Source organism: Lissotriton vulgaris, chromosome 9 (assembly GCF_964263255.1).
Source record: "Lissotriton vulgaris chromosome 9, aLisVul1.2, whole genome shotgun sequence".
NCBI lineage: Eukaryota > Metazoa > Chordata > Amphibia > Caudata > Salamandridae > Lissotriton > Lissotriton vulgaris.
In genome coordinates this window covers 517502842-517523680 of record NC_141697.1, presented here as the reverse complement: position 1 = coordinate 517523680, position 20839 = coordinate 517502842, and the positions used below count along the sequence as shown (strand labels likewise).

The 20839-nt window shown below is 47.2% G+C and overlaps 1 protein-coding gene across 1 annotated transcript in view; it reads right to left on the bottom strand.

The window, feature by feature from the left end:
* ARID4A (AT-rich interaction domain 4A) overlaps nt 1-20839 on the bottom strand; it is a 418019-nt gene that overhangs the window by 273319 nt on the left and 123861 nt on the right.

Sequence of the window (20839 nt, the reverse complement as noted above, 5' to 3'; positions counted from 1 at the left end):
ACATGCCTTTCTACTTGTGTGTTGCTGGTCTGAAAGAAATGCAACTGTGCACAACGAGTTTACATTTGCAGATTAACTCGTTGTGCACATTTGCATTTCTTTCAGGCCAGCAGCACACTGGCAGAAAGGTGTATTTAGCTGTTTGTCTGGCTTTGATTTCTCAGAAGAGTGCTGTTGCAGTTAATTGGTTGAATCACTTGAAGCTGTTTGAGTGTTAGTGCACAGAGTTTACTGACCTGTGAACTGCTTGCTTTTAATAGTCATTGTTTTTACTTAGCTCTTATTATCCCTGAGAAATGTGTTGAAGGACAGTTATGTAAAAAATTGCATTACATTGGGTCTGGATTTTACTAAAAATCTATGGCAAAAAGATTACAAACAACTAAGAATTTAAAAGCTGCAGCTAAAAATACTGATCACTCGATGGATTCACAACCAAGAATCTCAAATATATTCAGTCCAGCAATTAAAGATAGACTACAGCCCTATTCTCCTAATGAAATAGCTACAACCATGATGGATCAACAAGGTACTCTCAACAGTATCGTCAACAGTAGACCAAGAGCAGACCGATACAAGGAAAGAAGTTAAATCGGTTTCTAAAATGGTCTCTGTCTCCAATACAAACCCAGCGATGGAGGGGTATCTCCCAGCAGAAATCTCGGATGGTTCTGAGTCCGAGATTTACGAGACTGGAGTGTCAATCTCTAGTGAATCCAGCGAATCATGTGAAGAAAGTGTTCCGAGTGAGGAGCCGAGAGTGGAGGAAAATCCCATAAAGGCACCGTATTCACCAGACATTGGAACCAAAAAATCTCTGATACATGACTCTACATCACTCAAAAAACAGGGGAAAAAAAGAAGTAGACATAAGAGACACCCAAAAATAATTGACGAAACTACTGACCCTGGAAGCAACCCAGAATATTTCATAGGGAGAGCTAAACCTTCACGCAAAAGTCCCTACCGAAAAGCAACCTTGGAATCGGAAAGGAACAAGAATATTACTGACACTCTGAGTGAAGATGAGAATTTGAGGCACAGGGAGCCCTCACTGAGTGAAGTCCTCAATTCAATCAGAACTTTCCACCAAGATGTGAAAAAAGATAGTGAAAGGAATCATGCCGCTATCCAAAAACTGGAAGGTGCCATCAATAAAGTAGGCAGTACCTGTTTGGAGATCTCAGACAGAATGAGTTCTATGGAAGTCAGGGCGGAAAATCTGGAATCAGACGTTAGTAATTTACAAACGCAGGCAAAAGACCATGAAGGATTAATCAAGGACTTAATGACAAAGGTCGAAGATCAAGAGAATCGAGCAAGAAGAAATAATCTTCGATTTCTTGGAATTCCCGAGGGTTCAGAAGGAAGCGATCCAAGAGGCTTCATGTCCAATCTCTTAAAATCATCTTTCCCGGAACTCAAATCTTGGGATATGGACAAGGAAGTGTGTCGTGCACACCGCTTCCCTCTGTCATTACCTAAACGTTTGGACAAATCACCACAATACCCCAGAACATTTCTAGTCAATTTCGGAAATTATCTAGTACGTGATACTATATATGACCTGGCTAGACCCACAGCTCAAAGAGAATACAAGGGATTTAAATTCTTTACAAGACCGGATTTTGCGCACGCTACTGTAGAACGACGATGGAGAATGAGACAACTGATCGCTCCCTTTGAAAAATTAGGAGCGACGGTCTTTCTGCAAAATCCGGCACGATTAAAAGTAATTTACAAAGGTGTAACAAAGAGCTTTACAAGTGAAATCCAGGCAGAGGCCTACCTCAAGGATGTCGCAGAGAAAGCGAAACAAAATAAAGGCAAATAAACGAAAGAAGATGCTTAGAATGGATTGGATATGATACAAACTACCTAGTAAAATCATATGAACGCTTTATAGATCAAATATGACTTGAATAATTGGCTATTGAATATAAAGAATATGATAGTACTGTCAAGTCACTTTCATTTGCTATATGGTTGACTTTTTCTAGGATTGTAAAATAACAGGCTAGGTTCAAGCTTAGGCGCTCGGACCACACTGCCAGCAACAACTGGGTGAGCCAAAACCCAGGTTGCCTCTAAGGGCGGTAAGGGGGGGGGGGGGGGGGGGTGGGGGGGGGGGGTTAGGGGTTGGGGCCAAGAGGAAGGGAGGGGGAAGAAAATTCAGAAAAATGGTGATTACAGTTCCAGATGCATTATGAGGAACATAAATGATGACACAAATGCCAATGATGTTAAGGATTTGTTTGATTTACTTCTATTCTTTTTTATGTATAACAGATGTGTCAATGATGTTAAGGAGTTGATTGATTCGTTTCTACTCTCCTTTACGCATAACAGATGTGGAGATAAATATAATAACACATTGATATGGCTAAGATAAAAATGTGCTCCTGGAATGTGGCAGGACTCAATGATAGGAGCAAAAGGGAAAGAATGTGGGGACTAATAAGGGCAAATGAATTCGATATAATATGTCTACAGGAGACCCACATTCCATGGGCAGAGCGGGATGTATTGAAGATCTCAGGGTTTAATTTACTGGTCTGCTCTAGTCAAGCTACGAGGACAAGGGGGGTCGCTATAGTAGCAAGATCCTTTTTGGGGGAGACAACACGTAAACTAGCTGATCCACTAGGCAGGTGGGTGATTGTGGAGCTCAAGTGCGGAATTACAATATGTTCCATCTACGCCCCTAATCAAGATGACCCCGCAATCTTTAACGACCTGGAGATAGAATCAGCATCCTGGCCTCAAGTAATGATCCTATGTGGGGACTTGAATATTTCTCTACCCAGAGCTAGTGCACCACAGAAACAAGTGCGATTTAAATATACTGGTCGCAAGCCTAAAGTTTTTAATGCTGTCTCCCAATTAAAAGAAAGTTTAGGTCTGGTTGATCTATGGGATCTAAAACAGGGTCATGACCCTGGCTATACATATTTTTCTCACCCTCACAATAAATATGTCTGTATCGATTATATTTTAATGTCGAATAACCGGGCAAGTTTGGCTCAAATAAGTAAACTACCAAAAATTATTTCGGACCATAATCCTCTATCTCTCACTTTTTATTTAACTGACATGGCCAGACCTCGCTCTAGTTGGTCTTTCGACAAAAGATTGCTTGTAAATAATGAATATGTAGAACATATGAAAAAATGGTCACAGGATTTTTTTGACTCTAACCGATATAGCACATCCAGAAATATGGTATGGGATTGCTTTAAAGCTGCAGTCCGTGGGGAGACAATCAGTTACGTAGCTAGACAGAGGAAAGAGGTGACGAAGCTTAATGAACTACAACTACAAAAACTAGCTGAACTAGAAGAGAAGCATACTAGGCTAATTGCACAAAATGTGGATGGTGGTTCAATATTAAGAGATATGGCGATACTAAAAGCAGAGATAAACAGTAAAATCTCCCAAAATACGGCTGAATTATACCAATCCCACCAAAATAAGATCTACGAAATGGGAGATAGGGTGGGTAAGCAATTGGCACTTCGAACTCGCCAAAGTCAATCTCTTAACTCAATTACGCGCATTGAATCAGAAGGCCAAGTATTTACAACACCTGAAACTATCCTAGAAGTGTTTCAAAATTATTATGGGAAATTGTACAAAAATGAAGACTCTTTAAATTCAAATCTAATCGAAGAAACACTATCAAAATGGGCAAGCGAGCACGAAGATGGTGTAGGATTGGATAATGCTACTAGGCTAGATCTAGAAAGAGAAATAACTCAAATAGAAGTGGAAACTGCTCTTGCAGAGTTAGCCGCGGGAAAAGCCGCAGGGCCTGATAAAATACCACTCGAGTTTTATAAAATTTTGGGTAATATAGTAACGCCGCTACTTCACGATTTATTTGTTGGAATCCAATCTGGTGGCATCCCTCCCAGGTCTCGGCAGGAAACTAATATTGTAATTTTTCAAAAGAAAGATAAACCTCCTCAACTGCCCTCATCTTATCGACCTATCTCTAATAAATTCTGACTCAAAACTGTACTCAAAGATTTTGGCTAATCGGCTCAGGGGGATCATCGAACGTCTGGTCTCCCCCTGGCAACATGGTTTTATTCCAGGCAAGGAAACTACGGACCATACCCGACGCGCTATCGCACTATTTGATGCTGAAAATGCTACGGGGGCCAGATGTCGATGGTCCTCCTGGATGCCGAGAAGGCTTTCGATAGGATTTCATGAGTATTCCTATGGGCAATATTAGATCAGAATAATGTTGGACCTTGCCTTATGAGATCAATTAAAGCAATGTATTTCTCTCCGAAGGCTATGGTATTGGTAATGGGCCAGGAATCTGGATTTTTTAACATATCTCGGGGGACTAGGCAGGGATGTCCTTGCTCTCCGATTCTTTTTGCCCTCTACATAAATCCTCTTATTCTTAAACTTTTACAGGCTGAGGCAATTAAACCAGCTATACTGGGCCCCTACCAAACCAAAATATTAGCTTATGCCGACGATGTGGCTGTAATAACACCAAAGCCCACGGAGGTAAATTAGAAATAGAACAAATTACTCAAGCCTTTGGTCAATTATCAGGATATTCATTAAACAGGGATAAAACGATGGTAATTTGCACAAATAATGTCCACTTTACTGATCCTAGAAGGGTAGAATCTGCAGTGTATCTGGGAGTTCGAATATCTGCTAAAATAGATGAGATTGTAAAAATTAATTATGAACCACTGCTCCAAAAAATAAAGAAGAACTCAAAAAGATTGATGGACTACACCTCTCAATCATCGGAAGAGGTAATTTTCTCAAAATCAATATTCTACCTCGGGTTCTATATTTGTTTCGAGCGATTCCTCTTCTTGTGGAAGACAACATTTTAAGGGGATTGGAATGTCAAATGGGCAAATTTGTGTGGGGTTATGGTAAGATTAGGAGATCTATCCGGAAGCTCTCCCTACCCATCACTAGAGGAGGTTTGGCTATACCTGACCTGGGACTTTATTCATGGGCTGCTTTTTTGCAACAGATGATATTATTATTTCATGTTAAATCACTGGGATATGAGGTGGGGGGCAATCATATACCCTCAATCTATGAGTTGTCTATCGGTGATATTGCTAATGGCCTGTTACTGAAACAGATCGAACCCTCATATTATAAGAAAATTAAATTTAAGGTTATAACTAACGCTTCGGCAGTGTGGAGGAAAATTTCGAGATATATGAAAATTCCCAAATACAATAGATACATCTCATTATGGCACTCCTCAATACTACCACCTCAAATATATGACGCTATTTCCAGACGGTGGGAAACTTTAGGAGTATTAACAATAGGAGACTTCATGCTCCCCAATAATGGTAGTAGATTTCAACAACTTCAATCAAAATTTGCTATCACGAATAACAGTGTATTCAAATTTATACAAATCAACACAATCATAAATTCAAAACTTGTTAATATTTGTCTGGATAATATTCCTCTAATTGACCTTCTGTCTAAACCCTCAACTGGGATAGGTATCATCTACGACACATTAATTGAAAATCAACAAGATGACTTAGAATCTACCGAAGTGGGCTGGTCAAGGAAACTAAATAATCCCAATGTAGACATCAACATGTCTCATACTATCGTCACAGCTGTTTATGTCCTCCAATTTGAAAGCCCAACTATATAAAACTATTTATGATTTGTATTTTACTCCCGCTAAACTTTTCGCTTGGGGGATAAGGCCTACTTAGTGTCCAAGGTGCAGGAAAGCAGCGGCAAATCTACTACATATGCTCTATGATTGTGATAAATTGCTAGCACTGCGAACAATGATTGCTGGGTTCTGGCAGGAGGTGTTTGGGCATCCAGTAGCCGAATCTCCCACCCTCTATATTTTGGGCTACGATAACACTCTGAATCATACTAAGGCCGAAGAAGTATCACTCTTCTTGAGCACAGCTGTATATAGAATTATACTAACAGCCCGATGGAAGGATGTTGATCCCCCTAACTTTCAGATTTGGCTGTCTAGGCTTTTAGGTATGTACAATCAAGAAAAGGCGATTTTCGCCTGTAAAGGGATAAAGCCTAGAGCACGTGGTATCGAGATTTGGAAACCAATTGAAAATTGGAGCAATGACAATAGAGATTGTGGCTAAACGTATGTAACCAGGACTATACTGCCTTAATCATCTGTTGTTTTTTGTCTATGCTTTATCCTTAATGTCTTCTTTTTTTCTTTGAAATGTGTATGATATCTACTGAACCAGCGGTATAACATTTTTGTATTTTTTTTTATCTTTGTTCTCTCTTTCTTTATGTATCTGCAATTGTAAATCACCAAATAAAAATTAAAAAAAAAAAAAAATCTATGGGTCTCGTTTACAATGAAATGGTTTAGCGCAGCTCCGCAAGTATGTTTGCTGCGCTGCCCTATGCCTATTCAATGGACTGCATTTCTAAGATAAGGTGCACTCCTGTCCTTTCTGCCAGCACACAATTTGGTGCCTGGCGCCAACGCAGGCACATTTGCACCATGGTGTCTGCATAGTTGGCAGGATTGTTTTTGTGCAGGAAGACACGCCTTCCAGCGCAAAAACAACCCATGGAGGCCTTTTCCTCTCTGTGTGCTACACATAGAAAGAGGAAACAACTGAGGAGAAAAAGATTTCTCCTGGTTACACATCCCCTTGGGGCAGCGTACAATTTTGACGCATTCTCAGGTTTACAGATCCTTGTAAATCTGGGAATGTGTCCAAACCCATGGGAAAACCCACTGCAACGCCCCTGGAATGCAGTGTAAAGCAATGCACCGACTTGTGCTGAGTTCCCACCATACCTAGGAGTCCATTAAAAGCCACGCAAAGTGGCTTTGCGTGGCCTTGTAGATATGGGTTTGCTCTCAGCGCAACCAGAGCATCCTATAAAATGGAGCAACGGCAGCACAAAGGGCTTATAAATAAGCCCCTATATTTCGGAAGAAGCCTGTATATTTTGCAAGTATCATTTTATCTTAAACCATTTTGTAGCGTCCTATCTTATATTGTGTGTAATGCAGGTAAAATAATGACTTACATATTCACTAAAAATACACAAGTCACAATTCTCCACTGCACACAGACTTTTGTAGTGCATTAACTAATAGAGGTTTCATAATTTATTATAGTGCATTTCCCACTGAGTAACAATTTTTAAAAAATGTATTCATTATTCATTGAAGCTGCCCGTTGCACAAGTTACTACTTGTGTAACGATATATCTGTAAGAGACATTAGTTAGTGATAGATTCCTTACCTTAGAATATCCCCAGGCATCAGACTGGATCCGGAAATTTTTGCGTAGCAATACCCCTGCGCGCTGTTAGGCGTCGTCTGCGGCTCCGCGTCCGTCGTCGGCGTCGTGAGCGCCGGGATGACGTCATCGGAGTATATAGACGGCGCCCATGCGCGCTGACGTCAGTTCTGATAACACAGCTTTTCCGCGCCAGATACGCAGAGCCATGATAGAACTAACACTGGTGCCATGAAACTAGGGCCCTGAAAGGGGGATGACCTTAACCCTAAATATCGGTTCGCAGAACGGGGAGGATGGGAGGGCGGTAAGGAATCTATCACTAACTAATGTCTCTTACAGATATATCGTTACACAAGTAGTAACTTGTGCATCTGAAAGAGACACGTTAGTGATAGATTCCTTACCTTAGAATAGATACCCCAGCAATACCAACCCCGTGGTGGTGGGTCTGCGAACCAATATCACACCAGAAAGTCCTGGAGGACGGAACGGCCAAAGAAGCCATCCCTCCGGACTTGGCTGTCCAGGCAGTAGTGTCTTGCGAACGTGTGCAGCGAGGCCCACGTGGCTGCCTGACAGATGTCCTGCAGGGGGACACCGCGGCCCAGGGCAGTTGTCGTTGCCGTGGCCCGAGTGGAGTGAGCCCGCAATCCAGCCGGGGGCTCCTTCCTCGCCATGGAGTAGCATGCTTGGATGCACAAGATGATCCACCTGGAGATGGTCCTCTTGTGTACAGCCTTTCCCTTCTTCGCGCCCACGTAACCAACGAAGAGTTGGTCATCCACCCGGAATTGGCGAGTGCGGTCCAGGTAGTAGGAGAGCGCACGTTTTGGATCCAGACGGTGGAGCCTCTCCTCCTCTTTCGAGGGATGCGGAGGCGGAAAGAAGGAGGGCAAGGTGATGGACTGCCCGATGTGGAAGGCCGTGACAACCTTGGGCAGAAAGGAAGGTCGTGTACGCAATACCACCTTATCAGGGTGAACCGACAGGAAAGGCGGAGAAGAAGAAAGAGCCTGGAGCTCACTCACCCTCCTGGCAGAGGTGATGGCAACCAGGAAGGCCGTCTTCAGCGTAAGGAGGCGAAGAGGACAGTTATGAAGTGGCTCAAAGGGAGCACACATCAGATAGGTGAGAACAAGGTTCAAGTCCCACTGAGGCATCACGAATGGAACAGGAGGGAACATGTGCGTGATGCCCTTCAGAAATCTACTCACTATAGGGGACTTGAACAAAGAAGGCTGATCAGGTAGCCTCAAGAAGGCTGAAAGAGCAGAGAGATACCCTTTAAGAGTGCCCAGAGCAGAGCCCTGCTGGGCAAGGGAAAGAAGAAAGAGCAGCACTTCCGAAAGGGGTGCAGAGAGGGGATCCACAGCCTTTGCTGCGCACCATGCCACAAATCTATTCCACCGGCAGGCGTATACCGACTTAGTGGAGGGACGCCTGGCTGCCAGAATGATGTCACAGACTTCGGGAGGCAAGTCAAATGGCCTCAACTGCCGCCACTCAATCTCCAAGCTTGTAGGTGGAGACTGGACAGGTTCGGGTGCAGGACCGTCCCCTGCTGCTGCGACAGAAGGTCCTCCCGAAGAGGCAGACGAATCGGGGGATCGACTGACATGCTGAGTAGCTCGGGATACCAGTATCTTCGAGCCCAGTCCGGAGCCACAAGGATAACTTGGGCCCGGTCGCGCTTGATCTTCTTCAGCACTCTGGGCAGAAGTGGTATAGGCGGAAAGGCGTACAACAGGCCGCAGCTCCACTCGCGACGAAAAGCGTCTCCGAGCGAGTGCCGCCTTGGAAACTCCAACGCGCAGAACTGCTGACATTGCGCGTTCTCTTCTGTGGCGAATAGATCTAACCAAGGCTCTCCCCACTGTCGAAAGAGACCTTGCGCCACGTCCGAGTTCAGACGCCATTCGTGATCCATCATGCACCGGCGGCTGAGTTCGTCCGCCCTGGCATTCAGAGAACCTGCCAGGTGTTGAACCACCAGAGTCACGCCCTGATGTTCCAGCCACTGCCAGAGGCGCAGAGCCTCCTGGCAAAGGGTCCACGACCCCACACCGCCCTGTTTGTTGCAGTACCACATGGCGGTGGTGTTGTCGGTGAACACTTGCACCACGCTCCCCCGGACAGAGGGGAGGAATGCCTTCAGTGCAAGACGAATCGCCCGCAGCTCCAGAAGGTTGATGTGGAGCCGGGACTCCGCCGGAGACCAGAGGCCTCTGATCTCCGCCTCTCCCATGTGGCCTCCCCAGCCCTGGAGGGACGCGTCCGTCACAACTACGTGCTCCGGCTGGGGTAGAGAGAGGGGTCTGCCACTGACCCAGTCGCGGTCCGTGAGCCACCACTGCAGTTGTCTCGCAGTGCCCTCCGAGATCAGGACATGATCGGACAGGTTGCCCTGATGCTGGGCCCACTGAAACTTCAGGTCCCACTGCAGAGCCCGCATCCGCCACCTGGCGGAACGCACCAGAAGGATGCAGGAGGCCATCAGTCCCAGAAGCCGCAGCGTCAACCTGACCGAGACCCGGGATAACGGCCCGAAGATAGGAATCAGAGCCTGAATATCCCGAACCCGCTGCTCGGGTGGGTAAACCCGAAACTGCGCCGAGTCGAGAACCGCTCCGATGAAAAGGAGCTTCTGAGAGGGACACAGGTGTGACTTCGGCACATTGATGGAGAACCCCAGCAAGTGCAGGAGGTCGGCCGTAGTCTGGAGGTGGCTGACGACTGTCTGGGGCGAGCCCGCCTTCAACAACCAGTCGTCGAGGTAGGGGAAGACTGACACCCCTTGCCTGCGCAGATGGGCTGCGACCACCGCCATCACCTTCGTGAACACCCGTGGGGCGCTGGTAAGGCCGAAGGGGAGCACGGTAAACTGAAAGTGCTCGTGGCCTACCGTGAACCGCAGGTAACGCCGGTGGGCCGGCAGGACGGGGATGTGGAAATAGGCGTCCTGCAAGTCCAACGCTACCATCCAGTCTCCTGGGTCCAGGGCAGCCAGGACCTGAGCCAAAGTGAGCATCTTGAACTTCTCCGTACGGAGGAAGCCGTTCACGTTCCGCAGATCCAAGATAGGGCGTAGGCCCCCTTTGCCCTTCTTGGGTACCAGAAAGTAGTGGGAGTAACAGCCACGTCCTACTTCTGGCCCAGGAACGCGCTCGATGGCCCTCTTGGCCAAGAGGGCCGAAACTTCCTCTTGCAGAAGTCGCAAGTGATCCCCCGACACACGGTGGCATTGAGGTGGCATGGATGGAGGGGAAGACTCGAAGGGGAGGGAGAAACCCCTTCGGACAATTTGCAGCACCCACCTGTCCGAAGTGACTGTATGCCAGTGGGAGAGGTGATGGCGAACCCTGCCTCCCACAGGCGTCACATGGGCCTGAAAACTCGGACTAGGAAGGTTTTGAGGCGGGGGCTGCTGAGGGAGGTGTGGACTGGCCTCGCCGCTGACCCCGACCACCGCCACGGCGGTTCCCACGGCCGCCACCGCGTTGCTGAACATTCTGCGGCGCGTGGCTGACGGTCCGTGGTGGGGCGCCCCTTCCGTGGCCACGAAAGGAGCGAAAGGCACCCGATTGCTGGCGTGGGGCCGCAAGGCCCAAGGACTTGGCCGTGGCCCTGGAGTCCTTAAAACGTTCCAGCGCATGGTCTGCCTTGTCGCCGAAGAGGCGACGGCCATCAAACGGCATGTCCATGAGAGTGGCCTGGACATCGGCCGAGAAATTGGCGGACCTCAACCAGGCGTGGCGTCGAACCGCCACCGTCGTTGCCATCGCCCTGCCCAGTGAGTCCGTGGTATCCAGCCCACACCGGATGGAAAATCGTGCCGCATCTCGGCCGTCCGCAAGGGTTTGGCTGAGTTTAGCCCTGACCTCCTCAGAGCATTGTGGCAGCACCTCCGCAACCGAGTCCCACAGAGTGTGGGTGTAGCGGCCCAAGAGACAGTTGGTGTTGACTGACCGGAGCCCTAGGCTCACAGACGAGAAGACCTTCTTCCCGAACTGCTCATATCTCTTGGATTCCCGATCGGGCGGGGCCGTCGGGAATGCGGTCTGGGAAGTGGAGGCCTGGATGACCAGGCTCTCGGGGGTGGGGTGGGTGGACAAAAAGCAAGGGTCGCCCGGTGCCGGGCGGTAGCGTCTGGCCACGTTCCTATCCACAGGGGGACCTGTGGCGGGCTTGGACCAAGTGCCCAGCAGAACGTCACACAAGGCCTCATTGAACGGCAGAAGGGGCTCCGCGGAGCCGGACTGCTGTTTGAGCACCTCAGTGAGGAGATTAGTCCTCACGGCCGCGACGGGGAGCTCAAGGTTTAGGGCCTTAGCTGCCTTCGTCAACACTACGCTGTAAGCAGAACCCGCCTCCGAAGCCACAGTCGGGGGCGATGTAAATCCAGTGTCTGGCGAGGTGTCAATACCACTGGCCTCCCCAAGCTCATATGTCCAGTCCTGATGTGACTGGCAATCACGTGCCAGAGGGTCCTCGGACCCCTCCCATTGCTCCTCGTCACCCAGCTCCTGGAGACCAGGATGAACAGCCAGGGCCTCCTCGTGGAGATAGAATTCTCCGACGGCCGACGGAATCGGCGCCCAGCGGCGCCCCTCCGACGCCTGAGGCGGACCGTAGGAAGCATTGGGGTCGGCAACCACTACGGCTGCCGGGGACGACACCTGAAGGGACGGCGCCGGCGAGGTCGTGAGGTCGACCGGCGAGGTCCCGGATCCGGAGCCGGATCCAGCGAGGTCGCGCGGCGCCGGGACCGAAGTCGCCAGCGGCGCCGGGCCCGAAGCACCCGACGTCGTCGGGGCCGAAGCGCCCGACCCGGAAGGACCTCCAGACGGAGCCGATCGGCCCGAAGGCGCCACGGGAACCGACTGAGGAGGGAGGGCCCTCATGGCCATGAGGTACCTCTCGACCTCCTCCTGCGACGCGCCGTGCCCAGGGACCCGAAGGTGTGGGGCAGGCGGCGACGCTTGCGACTCCCGCGGAGCCGCGTGGGCGGTGTCGCCCGAACCCCCGGCCGCATCGAGCGAGCGTCGGGGCGGGTCGGAGGACCGATGGTGTCGCTCCGACCTCTCATGCCTCTTACCTGAGGACTTGGATCCAGACGATCGGTGACCACTCCCGGAGCGTCGATGACTCCGACCTCGCGACCTGTCCCTCGACCTCCCATGGGACCGGGACCGGGACCTGGAGCGGCGCGGGGCCGACTGCCTCAGCTCGAGACGCTTGCGGGACCGCTCCCGCCTAGCCTTCGACGTCAGGGCCCGGCAGTCGTCACAGGATCGATCGTCGTGGTCGAGGCCTAAGCACTTCAGGCACCGGCGATGGGGGTCCGTGACCGACATGAGTCGGCCGCACTTCGAGCAAGGCTTGAACCCGGGCATCCCTGGCACCGATCGTCGAGAATCGACGAATTAGAGGATCAAAAAGATCAAAAAGTTTTCAGTCAAAAAGTGACTGGGGGTAGAGCTTCTTCCGGATCTGCGCTAGCTGGCGCGGAAAAAAGAAGAACTGACGTCAGCGCGCATGGGCGCCGTCTATATACTCCGATGACGTCATCCCGGCGCTCACGACGCCGACGACGGACGCGGAGCCGCAGACGACGCCTAACAGCGCGCAGGGGTATTGCTACGCAAAAATTTCCGGATCCAGTCTGACGCCTGGGGATATTCTAAGGTAAGGAATCTATCACTAACGTGTCTCTTTCAGATATTTTATTTGTAGCTACCTTAAAAAGACGTACATACGTTTTGATTATGATGAATGATGTTCAGCTACATACGGTGACATGCAGCTGTAAATGCCAAGCCGTCAGCATCCCATAGAAAATAGTACGATTTTCCTCTAATGCCGTGCAATAAAGTTTCACCCCATGCATTACAGTTATTATACCAAGGGCAACTGGAATTATGTGATTGTGTGGCAGCAGAGATTTTAGCATGATTATAGATTTGATGCATTTGCCACATAATCCATCATCTGCTGCATAACCTGATTTTAACAACAAAAAAATGTATTTACTCAAAAGGTTTAAAAGTTACTAAAAGGCAGCAACAGGTGTTGCCGCTCTGTAGGAGGCCCTCTGTAAAGCTGTACTTGTCATCTTTTTTATGCTTATTGCTATATTTGGGTATTAAACTGGTACTACACATTAAACGTTTCTCTGGAGAACACTTATGGTTGTCAATTATAAGGACTACCAGGTTCTAGAAGTTTTTGTTGAGAGGGGGTCCTTACGCCTAAAATATTTTGATGGGGGGGGGGGAAGGGGGGGGTCTTGGCATCAAAAATTTTGAAGACCACTGCTTTAACTGTATCCAGAGCAAAGCCTTGCCAGGCAAGAGACAAAACAAACAAAACGTCAAATAACTTTGCCTGAAGGGGTGGGTTGATCTGTCAAGTGCTGCACCAAGCCACCCAGTTGTCCCAACAACAGCCCTTTACTGACTTGAGGGACGCCTGGCTGGCAATATGACAAATCGCCTTCAGAAGGTCGATGGAGTTCACGTGTCACTACACAATCTCCAAGCACGAAGGTGGAGATTGCGATGGCCTGGGTACAGAACCCTGCCCTGTTGCTGCGACAGCAGATCCTCTTGGAAGAAGAGCCTGATCAGAGGACAGATGTTCATACCCAAGAACTCTGCATTCCATACTCTTCGTGCCCAACCAAGGATGACTTGGGCCCAATTAGTCATCATCTTCTTTAAAACTCAGGGCAGAAGAGGTATGAGCGGGAAGGTATACTGGAGTCCAGAGTTTCACTCTAGGCAGAACGCTCTCAGACCGACACACCTTGGAAACTCTCACATGTAGAAGTTCTGACATTATGAGTTCTTAGTGGTGGTCAATAGATCAAGACAAGATCCCCATGTGCAGAAGAGACCTTGCACCACCTCTGGGTACAACTGACATTCGTGATCTGCTAGGCGTCAATGATGGAGCTCATCTGCCCTGACATTCAAAGATACTGCCAGGTGGTTCACCTCCAGGAAAATTCCTTGATGGTCCAGCCATTTCTAGAGGCATAGGGACTACTGGCACAAGGCCCAATACCACCCCACGTTTATTTTTTTGCAATACCACGTATAAGCCTAACCTGGATGGATTTCAGTGCAAAGCAGATGGCCCCAGCTCAAGAAAGTTTATATGTAGCGACTTTGGTGTCTTCCGGGGCTGGGAAACAGTGTTTCACCTCGCAGTCTCAAACAGCTTTCAGGTTCACTGACGTGCAGTTATTGCAGGCCTTAGCCGGGACTTGACCCCACTCACAATACGCAAACCTGGTGATGACCTATAAGACCTTTGTTTGCAATAGTCCTTAAAAGGTTTAAACTCCATCCCTCTTAGGAGGTGACAAGTCCCTTGCACACGGTGTAATTGTGAGGGTATCTCTAGACCTGCTTCTGGCAGAAAAAAAAGAAAAGAAAGTGGCATAGGGCTTGGGAGTGGTGCCTATATTGGCCCCAGACAACATTTGCGCAGCGGAACATCATTGGAGATCCACATGTCGCCATCAACTGGGATGCAGAGGTACTGTGCAAAGGTTTCCTGATGCAGTCTGCTGCCTGAGGAATATTATAAAGGTGAGTAACCTGTGGTTAGAAGTCTCCATCAGAAAGTCATTCCTTCCGAAACATGTATGTATGCAAATACATTCTGCTACTTAATTTAGTTACCTGAATCAGTCAAGTCCCATGTTAACAATTAAACTACCATGGTACTCCTCTCAATTAGGATTGAAGACAGTCTGTCACCCCAAGCACAGGGAAATCCTTGTGTGTTCCATGAATACTCACCCCTGCCGATTGATTTAGGACCCACAATGTCCAACCAAGTGCCCACTGTAGAACTGTTACCACAGCAGCACAATATAAAACTTGATCAAACAGGTTCCCCTGGTTGCAGTCTAGATTCAGTCATGCCTGTGACTACCTGTGTCACCAAGAAGCAAACTGCCTCCGTAACCAAATATCTAAATGATGTCAGTGTCCAGCCAGAGAAGCTACACAGTTGTTCCATTTGTCAACCAACTGGAAATACAGAAAGTTTTTATTTTGCAATACCTTAAATTCATTCAAAAAAAGGCAGAATAAAACTTGAAACAAAAGTGAGAACGCCAAACCCACCTTACATTCCACCACATGAATCAATCCACTATAGAACGTGTAGACTTTACTTACCGCGTGACATGATAGTTACATTTGTCCTTATATGCAAAGCAGGCTGCATGTTCAGTAAAGGCTGGATTCTGCTTGGCATTATGACGCCTCATATACCACTAGGCAATCTAGCGCCAGGGAGTGCTAGTCAGCTGATGAATTCCTTAACCAAGATATGCAATCTCCACTTTATCAAAATTATAAACATGTTCGAGTGGTGATTCCGGGTCATTTAAGCTCTGCTTCATTTTATGATGTTTTGAGCCAAGCTGCTGGCTTTGTATCTCTGTATCTAGGGCTGGTCGTTCAGGTTTCCATAAATACTGGCAGGTGATCTAGCCACACATTTTTTCTGTACCGACCTTAATGGTTCAGCATGCAAGTTTTCACCATTCTGAAAACTCAAAATTTGAGGAGCACAGTTCAGAGTCTGCTTGTTGGACCTGGAATTACCAGTCTACATAGGGTAGCTTGGCACAGAGTAGGAAGGCCTATCCCAAAGGCACATGTGTTAAGTTTGCGTCACACCCTTCAGTAACATAACGTCCATCCACTAGAAAAGAAAGACACTACACCAGTCTTAGAAAAATACGGGCTGTTTTATAAAAGTTCTCTTGATATGTTCAAAATTCAGAGTATCAATTTCACTCCATCTACTCTTTTCTTACATCCAAGAGGTTCCAAATTTACATTCTTAATATTGCTTTATACAGTAGAAAACTTTTCAGTACTCATGTTTAGGTTATTACTTTTTCTTGCTACCAATTTCACAGTACAATTAAGTTGTGCATTTACATTGACAATTGGAAAGGTTGAAGCAGTCAAGTACTTTACCCAAATGAATCAGGACCATCAATTTGTTGTTAATACAATAAGTCAGCTAACCTTTCCCCACTGGCATACATGGAGGCTGATCCGGTCAGCTGTTTGATTTAAAGAAACAGACAAGTTATTCCAACATCTTATTCTGTCTTTTATAAGCCCCACTGAGATGTTCCTCCTGGGACTGCCCGTTTAGCCTCTAGCCTCAGCCCTCCTGCCTTTCCTCGAATGGCCACGATTCTATGGTCTGTAATGACCCTTCCCACAGAAGTCACGCTAGCTTGACTGACACGGCGTCACTGATACAGCCTTCTGGGGGAATCTTTTGCTGGCAACACCTACACCCTTGCCCCTGTCAAACCGGCCGGCGTAACACTGCCTCACACTCGGGACTGCCGGCGGTTGATGGCCGGTCACGTCAGCTCCTGTTGCCTCCGCCCACTCTCCCAGCTTACTTGGAAAGTTTTATGGCTGTCTTAGAGTCCTGTCCCCTGCCCTCGTCCAGCGGCTGCCTTCGCTGCGGGCTGGGTGATCTGCGTTCTTCTCGCTGCGGTTAGACGAAGGGAGGGGGGAATCCGGCGTTCCTCACCGCTCTTTAGCACGCTTCGGGGATCCTTCCGCCGCAGGCTCCGCCTTCTCTCCGCCTTCCTCACTGTCGGACGGCCTCCTCCGAGGTCGCGGCTGACTTCTTCCTCCTCCTCGGCTACACCTTCACCCTGCCTCCTGTCACAACGTCACACCACTCACGGCGTTTCCTCAGTTCCGGCAACACAGCTGGCTGTCTCCGCCTGGGCCGTCTCCTCCGCAGCCGCTACGGGGCTCTCCCGCCTCCGATGCTCGACCACAGAGCCTGCCTGGCTTTCTCCTCAGCCGCTTCGGAGGGAGCACCACCAAGTTGGCACACTTCTGCGCAGTCGGGGGCCACAGCAGATGCCTGGGAACCTCGCTCAGTGCTTCAGGTCCTTCCACACAGTGAGTGACTCAACGATCTCGGGAACTCCCGCTCCTCGCTCCCCCACTGCACACTCAAGTTAATTTGGCTGCGCTGGGCACATGCAGATAGTCTGGAGAAACTCCGCGTTAGAAGGGCTGGGTCAAGTAGCAGGGGAAAACGCCATTCAAGTAGGCAGCCGATCCAAGGAACGATCTTCCTTCGCTTAATGCGCCTCTCTCCTCACAACTTTGCCTCACTCTTTCTGTGACCAGGTTCCACAACACGCTCTCGTCACTACTCAAAATGGCTGCCCTGACCCTGGTCTTATATAGGCTAGCCTCAGGTCACTAGAACCAGCTGGAAGGTTCTAGAGTCTCCCTATGTTATCCTATGGGCCCCTTTTCCATAAGTGTCAGTTATGGCAGTTATTGGCCACCATTTTGTGTGACTAACTTGCCCTCAGAAAAGGAGGGATTTCTAGGCCTATGAGGAACTATAGGGTCAAGGAGCACCTGAACCCACTAGGACAACACCAAAAAGTTTCAGTGGACATAAAAATGAAGGAAATTGAGGGGCAAAAAGGGAACAAAAATAAATAAATAATAGGAGGGACCACCAAAAGGGCTGACAGGTCTAACACTGCTGAATTAGAATTTTGTTTTAGGAGGCACTGGAATCCATGAAACACTTAAACACTCCAACTGCTGCATATTATTGCCCTGAAAAACAGAGTGGGAATAGGCAATACATTTCAAGTGATCAAAAATCATAATTCTGATGGCTTCCATAAAGTCAAAGTGCAGTGAACATCTCCTTAAACAGTTGGTTGGAAGTCCAAAAAGTACATTTTTATTCAATCCACCCATGTAGTCTTGTCAATCATTACTGCAACAACTGATCCTGGGCAATTTGAGTGGACTCCTCTGTGTGTGCACAATCCTCTTTCTAAAGTTGATGGCAAACCCAGGAACTGTGGAAAGCTGCACTTTGTCAAACACACTCCGCCTTACCATCACCAGAGCCCCTGTGCTAATCCAGCGTTAATGATGCAAGATCATGGTAAACTCTTCCCTTACAGGAGATTTTCATCTTGCAGTAACTGGAAAATGTGACCAAATATGACCACGAGGACAATAAGGCTTCCCCTCAAGGAAGCATTCTTTACTCTGAGCGGAGACTGAATTAAAAAAAGGCACCAAGCACTCATTTCATTGACAAGGGTGTTACCAGCAAGCTCTATGTGACCTATATATGGTAGTACTCTGCAGTCAGGCCTGGCCTGGGACTGGCCTTGGGGGTGTGATGGTTTGAGTTTTGCACACTTAGCTTGAACTTCGCCCCTTACTAGGTGGGCTTTTTGGCATTACCAGATTCCAAGACCTAAATGGTTGAAAAGTGGGTTCTCCTCTTGCGATAAGTCGATACAAGTCCTTCATACGGACAACTCTTAGTGTGTGAATCAGTACTAACAGTGGGAAGGCAACGGTTTACATCATGGCAGCTGTCAGACATTTCTGAACTTGAGAAACTGATCACCAGGCATGAGGAAACAAAGGTCTACTTGGCTTGCACCTTGTGTGGATCATACACACTAAAGATAGCTGAAGCATACACATGAAAGATATCTGGTTGCTTAAGGTTCTTCAATCAACCCCGTGTGGACTCTTTCCTGGCAATGGTGGCTAAGACATACACCAATATCGTAAAAAATAAACTTAAATGGATACATTTACCACTGTGTACACCAGAACACCTAGAGTCCCCCAACAAGGCGATTCTTTCAAAACAATCATTTTGTCCCAGGGATGACTAGCAACTATCCTCATCAGTGTTACACAGGCTATTAACTAAATTGGAAAAAGGTAGAGGTTGATCGGTCTCAAGAACTCGCTGAGGTCCAAGGCTGCTTGGGTGAATATCAAGCGGGCTTCCAACTACAATATGGAACCCACAGAGTTATAGCGGATTTATTGGATGTTCTATCAACAGCAAATGACACCTCTTTCTTCCTTACCTTGTTTTATCTAGCAGATCCCTTATTTAGCTAAATAAACCCCTCCACCCATGAAGAGGAGCTACAGTAAAAGAACAATTACACCTTCAGCATTATACTTCCCTCAAGAAAAAAAAAATAGGCTAATCGATATCAGACCGGAATGTTTTAACACCTTTTTTGAATTACCGTTTTAAGGCAACTGGCAAGATATTCCTCAAGATGGCCCTTTTAAACAGGAAGCCATTCCTCGCTTTTTTTATATTTATTTTACAGAAGCAAAGCAGAAGTCTCAATCAGGCTGCCACTTACAGAAAAAAAAATCCTGATAAATAAGATCTAGCTTTACAACCTTTCAGGCACTTAGATAATAAGTTAACTTTCTTTACAGGAGATTGCAGATGTAAGGTTAAAATGCCATAGAGCTCAGAGGTTGTCAGGCTCAGGACTTCGGAAAGAATGATCTATCCACGTGAGATGCCTCCCCAATCTCAGGTCCTTCAGAAAGGCTTTGATGAGCTTTAATTTTTTGAAAATTAAGCTATGCATCAGTGTGGCCACCTGAGATGTTTTGTGCTTCTAATCTTAATTTGTGCTGGTTGTGTAACAAATACAAGTCCCTTGGGAAAATTACATTTGTGTTGCTTGAAATATTCATCAAGTGGTGTAAATGACTAAGTTTTCAGAAACATTTGAAAATAAAGACACCAAAAGTTAGCCAGGCAGTCTAGACAAAAGCAACTCAAGTGAGTTTTGTGAAAATGGGATTGATGGGACCTATATTTTCTTGCATCAGGTGACTAATAGTATAAACGGCAGGGGGGAAATTAAACTAATCCTTCAGGGAGGAGAAAACTGGTTGCAAAATACATCTGGAGAAAGCATGCAAGTACATGCCAGTTTGTCCTACATAAGTCTGATACCTTTGAGCAGAGAAAGGGATAAAGCTTAAGGAACCAAGGAGCACATTTTAGGGAGGCAGGCCGTAATCGAATCTAGTAGTGACAGGGGCAAATACGCTTCCAAGCCAAACAATTTTTCAGCATTACAGACATGCTTTGATTCCTAATGATAAAAAGGACACAACACAATCTAGAACAGTCGTTCTTAACCCTTTGACTTCTGTGGACCCCAACTGAATTATTAATGTAATCTCGGGACCTCAACTAGGCCATTATTAGAACCTAGGGATTCGCGGCTCAAGCAATTTCCATTATTTGAACTACAAAGTATATACCAAACAATTGCTCAAATACTTAAATATTTTGGATTCACAATCAAACAGAAAATGTTTTAACATTCTCAATCTTGCTTTATTTTACTTTGTATGTACTTTATTAACATTAATTTTAACAATATTTAAACCAGCGCGGACCCCCCCCTACTACTCCCACGAAGCAGGACGTCATAAGCACAGATAAATCAAAATCTAATTCTCCTCATCAGTTACATAGGATGATGTTACCAAGACCAGATACCATTCGGCAGCATACAAAAATGCAGAAACCTTTCCTAACTATAAAGTTAAACCACAGTTATTTGCAGGCCATTAAATGTACATTCAGGAGATATAGTGCAAGATCACAAAACAATACCTTTTGCTACACTAAAAACTATCCCTAGAAGAATTGCACTGGACAT